This window comes from Dasypus novemcinctus, chromosome X, assembly GCF_030445035.2.
Source record: "Dasypus novemcinctus isolate mDasNov1 chromosome X, mDasNov1.1.hap2, whole genome shotgun sequence".
NCBI classification, from domain to species: domain Eukaryota; kingdom Metazoa; phylum Chordata; class Mammalia; order Cingulata; family Dasypodidae; genus Dasypus; species Dasypus novemcinctus.
The window spans coordinates 10029636-10037290 of record NC_080704.1 but is presented as its reverse complement, the minus strand read 5'-3'; the positions used below and the strand labels follow the sequence as shown (position 1 = coordinate 10037290).

General features: G+C 58.7%; 1 long non-coding RNA gene across 2 annotated transcripts; it reads right to left on the bottom strand.

The window, feature by feature from the left end:
• Positions 1-7104, bottom strand: LOC131277094 (uncharacterized). 2 transcript variants are annotated; one of them, XR_009184302.2, is made up of 3 exons: positions 6936-7104; positions 4548-4665; positions 1-93 (listed from the first exon to the last, which is right to left on the bottom strand). It is a non-coding gene; the product is annotated as an uncharacterized lncRNA (long non-coding RNA). The 2 variants fall into 2 exon arrangements; XR_009184301.2 differs by lacking the exon at positions 6936-7104 and adding an exon at positions 4971-5177.
• Positions 7105-7655: the final 551 nt, after the last annotated feature.

Sequence of the window (7655 nt, the reverse complement as noted above, 5' to 3'; positions counted from 1 at the left end):
TGGCATCACTGTAAATGGTCCAGGATAATCTAGAGTCGTGGTCCGTTCAGCTCTCTAGCCTGCCTCAGGGTCCCCAAGATGACCTGTGAGTCCCTGAGAGAGAGAGTAAATGTCAGTCAAATACACAAAACACATTTCTTGGACACGTGGGCACTCAGGAATAGATATTTCCTCGGCCAATTGTTTTGAAGGGTCAATTTACATGGCACGTTGGCAGGAAGCGAGCAGGTGGTTCAATTGTGCGCATTCCTTTTGAGACCCTCCTGCAGCCTGCCGGCTGGTGGGAAGGACTTAAATGTCCCGAGTAAATGAATGAGTCAGTACAGGAGATTCAAGTGTGGCAAAGAAGTCAAGTCCCTGGCTCCCTCCGCGGTGCGCAGGATGCACGGGGGAGGGGGGGGGGTGCAGAGCTGCTCTCAAATGTCTGAGTCAGAGCTACACGGAGGAGTCACTGTCCCTCCACCCATATCGGAGGACTCTGCAAACCAGCTTTGCATTCCGGTGCCCCGATTCGATGAGAACTCACAGTGGCATCTGTCAGTCTGGTTAGGAGGTTTCCTCTGCGGAAGGGACAGAAGGGTGAGGCAGCTTGCAGGGAGTTGTTGTGGCCATGCACCCCAGAATGTGGGCTGGCCCAGAAGACGGGAGGGACTGCCCAGAAAACGGTGGCAGAAGTCATGATCGTGCTTGCCGAAATATTCTAATGACTGTATTTCAACAGACTGGGGTTTCCTTTGTGATCTTGGGCATTCACAAATACTTGTTTTTCTTTTCTGGGAAGGGGTTCGTAGCCCGCGCTGGATGTTAAAGGCTCTCCCAGATGTGCCCCTGCTGCCTGAGGTACAGGCGCCGCTTAAAAGCTGTCAGTTCTGGGAAGTGGAACTGGGACTGGGGGCACGGGCAAGAGAGCCTCATCTTCTCGCCCAACGGCCAATGGCGGGTTTTAGATTTTTGCCATCAACAGGCAGCTGCCTGTAGGGGGCGACAGTGGGAACAGGAAACCAGCCTGGAGGCTACTGTACGCTCAAGATGAGAGATAAGGACACACACACACACCCCTATACATATACACACGTGTACGCGTGTGCATGTGCACACACTGAGGTAGAGCGCTTCCGCACTGGGGAGAAACACGACAGAACAAAGCGAATCTTAGCGACTCCTTGTGTAAATTAGGAAAAGGTGCATACTTTTTCCCCCATCCATAAGAACGTGCATGGAAAGTTCTGGAAAGATACCACCAGGAGCTGCTGAAGGCAGCCTCTGTGAGTGGGAGCGAGGGTCTGGGATGGGAGGGCAGTCTCCCGCCAGAGTCTATTTTTGAGCACTACCCTATTTACCATCCATGGGTGTGGTTTCCATTAAAGAGAGAAAGAGAGTGAGGGAGGGAGGCAGGGAGAGAGAGGGCTAAGTGTGCTCACGAGGAAAGCTGCCTGAGGCACCTTGCCAAGTAAAAACGCACGGTGCACGAGTTTGTACAGAAATCGTTTAACTTCTGTGGAAAAAAAAAAGAACTGTACAGATGTGTAAACATATAAATATGCAATACATGTGCTCGTTGACAGAAAATTCTGAGGTATAGGAAATGCTTAAAAGCTGAACTGGACGGTGGTGGACTTGGCCCAGCGGTTAGGGCGTCTGCCTACCACATGGGAGGTCCACGGTTCAAACCCCGGGCCTCCTTGACCCGTGTGGAGCTGGCCCATGCGCAGTGCTGATGCGCGCAAGGAGTGCCCTGCCATGCAGGGGTGTCCCCCACGTAGGGGAGTCCCACGCGCAAGGAGTGCGCCCGTAAGGAGAGCCACCCAGCGCGAAAGAAAGTGCAGCCTGCCCAGGAATGGCGCCGCCCACACGGAAAGCTGACACAAGATGACGCAACAAAAAGAGACACAGGTTCCCGTGCCGCTGACAACAACAGAAGAGGACAAAGAAGACACAGCAAATGGACACAGAGAACAGACAACTGGGGTGGGGGGGAAGGGGAGAGAAATAATAAATAAATCTTAAAAAAAAAAAAAGCTGAGCTGGAGTGGGGCCTGGCCCTCAGTGCTGGGAAGTGGTTCTAGGAAGTGGAACTGGGTTTGGGGGCACTGGCAAGAGAACATCACCTTCTCCCCCAGCAGCCCCTCGGCTGGTTGTACTTTTTTGCCAGGCACACGCACTGATCTTTAAATGTAACCAGCTGGGAAATGGGGACAGAGGAGGTCAGCAATGCCTCATGGGGTGGGGGGCGGGCGGGCTGACGGATTATTCCCCAAGAGTACTGAGTCCCCTGGGAAAGGAGCGGGCAAAGCAGGTGGAGAGGGAGAGCCTGCCCCTGCCCCTGCCCCTGCCCCTGCCCCTGCCCCAGCCCTGCCCCAGCCCCAGCCCCTCCTCCTGCCCCTGCCCCTGGCCCTGCCCCTGCCCCAGTCCCTCCTCCTGCCCTAGCCCCTGCCCCTGCCCTGCCCCAGCCCCTGCCCAGCCCCTCCTCCAGCCCCTGCCCCTGCCCTGCCCCAGCCCCTGCCCAGCCCCTCCTCCTGCCCCTGCCCCTGGCCCTGCCCCTGCCCCAGTCCCTCCTCCTGCCCTAGCCCCTGCCCCTGCCCTGCCCCAGCCCCTGCCCAGGCCCTCCTCCTGCCCCTGCCCCTGCCCTGCCCCAGCCCCAGCCCCTGCCCAGCCCCTCCGCCTGCCCCTGCCCCTGCCCTGCCCCAGCCCTTGCCCAGCCCCTCCTCCGGCCCCTGCCCCTGCCCCTGCCCCAGCCCCTGCCCTGCCCCAGCCCCAGCCCCTCCTCCTGCCCCTGCCCCTGGCCCTGCCCCTGCCCCAGTCCCTCCTCCTGCCCTAGCCCCTGCCCCTGCCCCAGCCCCTCCTCCTGCCCCTGCCCCTGCCCCAGCCCCTGCCCTGCCCCAGCCCCAGCCCCTCCTCCTGCCCCTGCCCCTGCCCTGCCCCAGCCCCTGGCCCTGCCCCTGCCCCTGCCCCTGCCCCAGCCCCTGCCCTGCCTCAGCCCCTGCCCCAGCCCCTCCTCCTGCCCTAACCCCTGCCCCTGCCCCTCCTCCTGCCCCAGCCCCTGCCCCAGCCCCAGCCCCTCCTCCTGCCCCAGCCCCTGCCCCTTCCCCAGCCCCTGCCCAGCCCCTCCTCCGGCCCCTGCCCCAGCCCCTGCCCCTGCCCAGCCCCTCCTCCTGCCCCTGCCGCTTGGGGCCTGGTCAGCCTCCTCTAGTGTGGTGGAGGCCCAGGCCCCACTGCAGCTCAGCTCTTGCTTCACACTTTGGTCTTCTTCCAAAAAGGTCTCCACTGATGCCCTTACAATTTCTCGAGGACCCTACAAGTTTTGGTTCATGCAGGTTGCTCCTACCGATATTTATTACATGAGAAATTAAACTGAGAAATTAAAAAATACTGATGGATTCATGTAAATATAAACCCATGATAAATCTGTAACGTTAACATACATGACATATTTTTTTTGAGAAATAATGGTATTTTCCAAACAAAATTTGGGGAGCAGAGCGGCATTGTTTTTGGCACTCTGGGGTCTCTTTTGCATTGGGCTTAAGAGCCTCACATCTGTAAGCAATCTTTCCATCTCAAATGTCTTGTAGCCTCTGGAAACTTCACTGCACACTTGGGAGAGAAGGACGGCAAAAAACGCACATCTTAGTATTATGAGAAAAATAGTCAGGAGCCTGTGGACCCCCGAAAGTGCCTTAGGGAACCCCCAGGGTTCCCCAGACTACACATTGAGAACCACTGTTCTAAGTGCTGTGTATTGATCCGCAAACAGCCCTGCGAGGTGGAGAGTGTTCTTATGCCCATCTTGTAGGTGAGGGGCTTGAGAACAGAGGCGTTAAGTAACTTGCCCAAAGCGGTAGAGGGGACAGGTGGCAGAGACAGGTGCAGGCATGCACTCCTTCCTCTTCCCCTCCGTTGCAGCACAAGGCCGAGGCAGCACTGGGGGCGCATGGTAGTGAGCATGGTCTGAGAGAGGAAGCGGAGAAGAGCGCGGAGGGGCCGAGCTTCCCATGGGCAACTTTCTTGGTCAGCCCTGCTCTCTCCCCCTCCCCTTAGGGCTCACAGTGACACCCAAGCCTCCCTGCTTGAAGGACAAGATTAATAGATACTTGGAACAATGCTGAGGGCTTGACACGCTACCTGTCCTCCCCCACTGGGAGCCACCCATGCTCTTGAGAGACACCCTCCCCTCTGTCTGAGAACCTAAGGTCTCCCCAGGGACACCTTCCTGCTCATTGTATGGGTCTCACCCACTGATACAACGCATGACGACATGAACAGCACTCACGCACTCCCTGCAAGTCTGCCCCAGGTGCGTCCTGTGCCAGACACGCCCCCGTCAAACACCTTAAACCAGAAACCCCTCCTTATTATATTTTCTAAAGCGTTTTCCAAACATTATAGTTTCAACCACATAACCGACAATCTCCCGTGTTCCCTTGCTCTCGCCCGTTCCTTGGGCCATCTGACCCATCCTCCCAACCCTCGCCCCCTCGAGCCTGCACAGCCCCACCCAATAGCAGCCCTAAGCCCCCGTCTTCTCCCTTCCCTGCACAACTCCTTACCTCCAATCTTTCTGGCAGGTGGGAACCTTCCAAGCAGTAGCGGTGAACTTTGGGTAGCCTGTAAAACGGGCCCGAGGCTCCAGAGGGAAAACACGACAACCAAAACCACGTGCCCAACCTTAAAAACACAACAGGGAGGCTGGTTTCTAGATGGGAGGACGGTGGTGGCGCGGGACAATGCCACCGACTGAAGGGGAGAATCGGCAACGTCGCCCGTGTGATGAGATGAAACTGCTCTCCTCGGGAAGGGTGTCTTGGCCAAGGACTGGTCAGCCGCCCCTCTCCCCTTCCGTCACTGCCGATGAGCAACATTGACAAAAGGATGTCTGCCCCGGAAGGCGCTTCAGAGAGTTCAAGGAGCCCATGACTCTGAGCCAGTGAAACCAACACGGAAACCCAAAGAGAGCCCGAGCCCCCACATACCTGCCACGTGGTCCCCACGGTCACGGGCCGATGAAACCCAAACACAGAAACCCAAAGAGAGCCTGAGCCCCCACGTACCTGCTACATGGTCCCCACAGTCACGGGCTGATGAGCAACATTGACAAAAGGATGTCTGCCCCGGAAGGCACTTCAGAGCGTTCAAGGGAGTCATGGCCCGTGATTCTGAGCCAGTGAAACCAACACGGAAACCCAAAGAGAGCCTGAGCCCCCACGTACCTGCCACGTGGTCCCCACAGTCACGGGCTGATGAAACCCAAACACGGAAACCCAAAGAGAGCCCGAGCCCCCACGTACCTGCTACGTGGTCCCCACGGTCACGGGCCGATGAAACCCAAACACGGAAACCCAAAGAGAGCCCGAGCCCCCACGTACCTGCCACGTGGTCCCCACGGTCACGGGCCGATGAAACCCAAACACGGAAACCCAAAGAGAGCCTGAGCCCCCACGTACCTGCTACGTGGTCCCCACGGTCACGGGCCGATGAGCAACATTGACAAAAGGATGTCTGCCCCGGAAGGCGCTTCAGAGCGTTCAAGGGAGTCATGGCCCGTGACTCTGAGCCAGTGAAACCAACACGGAAACCCAAAGAGAGCCCGAGCCCCCACGTACCTGCCACGTGGTCCCCACGGTCACGGGCCGATGAAACCCAAACACAGAAACCCAAAGAGAGCCTGAGCCCCCACGTACCTGCCACGTGGTCCCCACGGTCACGGGCTGATGAGCAACATTGACAAAAGGATGTCTGCCCCGGAAGGCGCTTCAGAGCGTTCAAGGGAGTCATGGCCCGTGATTCTGAGCCAGTGAAACCAACACGGAAACCCAAAGAGAGCCCGAGCCCCCACGTAACTGCCACGTGGTCCCCACGGTCACGGGCCGATGAAACCCAAACACAGAAACCCAAAGAGAGCCCGAGCCCCCACGTACCTGCCACGTGGTCCCCACGGTCATGGGCCGATGAAACCCAAACACAGAAACCCAAAGAGAGCCCGAGCCCCCACGTACCTGCCACGTGGTCCCCACGGTCACGGGCCGATGAAACCCAAACACAGAAACCCAAAGAGAGCCTGAGCCCCCACGTACCTGCTACATGGTCCCCACAGTCACGGGCTGATGAGCAACATTGACAAAAGGATGTCTGCCCCGGAAGGCACTTCAGAGCCTTCAAGGGAGTCATGGCCCGTGATTCTGAGCCAGTGAAACCAACACGGAAACCCAAAGAGAGCCCGAGCCCCCACGTACCTGCCACGTGGTCCCCACGGTCACGGGCTGATGAAACCCAAACACGGAAACCCAAAGAGAGCCCGAGCCCCCACGTACCTGCTACGTGGTCCCCACGGTCACGGGCCGATGAGCAACATTGACAAAAGGATGTCTGCCCCGGAAGGCGCTTCAGAGCGTTCAAGGGAGTCATGGCCCGTGACTCTGAGCCAGTGAAACCAACACGGAAACCCAAAGAGAGCCCGAGCCCCCACGTACCTGCCACGTGGTCCCCACGGTCACGGGCCGATGAAACCCAAACACAGAAACCCAAAGAGAGCCCGAGCCCCCACGTACCTGCCACGTGGTCCCCACGGTCACGGGCCGATGAAACCCAAACACAGAAACCCAAAGAGAGCCCGAGCCCCCACGTACCTGCCACGTGGTCCCCACGGTCACGGGCCGATGAAACCCAAACACAGAAACCCAAAGAGAGCCCGAGCCCCCACGTACCTGCCACGTGGTCCCCACGGTCACGGGCCGATGAAACCCAAACACAGAAACCCAAAGAGAGCCCGAGCCCCCACGTACCTGCCACGTGGTCCCCACGGTCACGGGCCGATGAAACCCAAACACAGAAACCCAAAGAGAGCCCGAGCCCCCACGTACCTGCCACGTGGTCCCCACGGTCACGGGCCGATGAAACCCAAACACAGAAACCCAAAGAGAGCCCGAGCCCCCACGTACCTGCCACGTGGTCCCCACGGTCACGGGCGCGAGGAGGAGGGTGGCGAGCTGGCTGGGCCGGCAGGCGGACAGGGCGCGGCTCCTCCCGGACGTGCCGCCGGGGCCGTGTCTGCCAGCTCCTGAGCTCCCAGGCAGCTGTGAGCCCTGCCTCCCCCAGCCTTCCATTCCGTGGCCACATCCCACAGCCATTGTCCTCGCCTTCCACATTCTCGGGTGCCCGTGGCAACGCCATGCGGCGCTGCCTGGCACTGCCTTGGGCTCCTCTCTTGCCTCGTGTATCCTCGTCGTCCCTCCGTCAGCTATGTTGGGGTGGGTACGCTCGCGAACGGATCATCAGGTTCCCCTTTCATGGGAAGCGGGCCTGGCTACAGAGCATCTGTCTACCATATGGAGGGTCCAGGGCTCGATCCCCAGGGCTTCCTGAAAAAGAAATCTTAAAAAAATAAAAAAGAATCCCCTTTCAAGATCTCTCTGGCCAGCTCCGACCTGGCTCCTAATCACTTTCTCCCACGTGGTGTCCAGCCCATGTCCCCGGGAGGGTATGGCATTTTTAGAAAAGCAGCACCTGGGCCAGATGCAGGTGTTGGCAGGTGTGGCACATGCCAGGAGGAGTGGGAAGGCCACTGCTGACCCACAGGGAAAGGTACTCTTAACTTGATCGCCTTCTAGCCAAAGCTCAGATCACAGGTTTGTCGGAACACGGTCCATAGCGCAAGACAG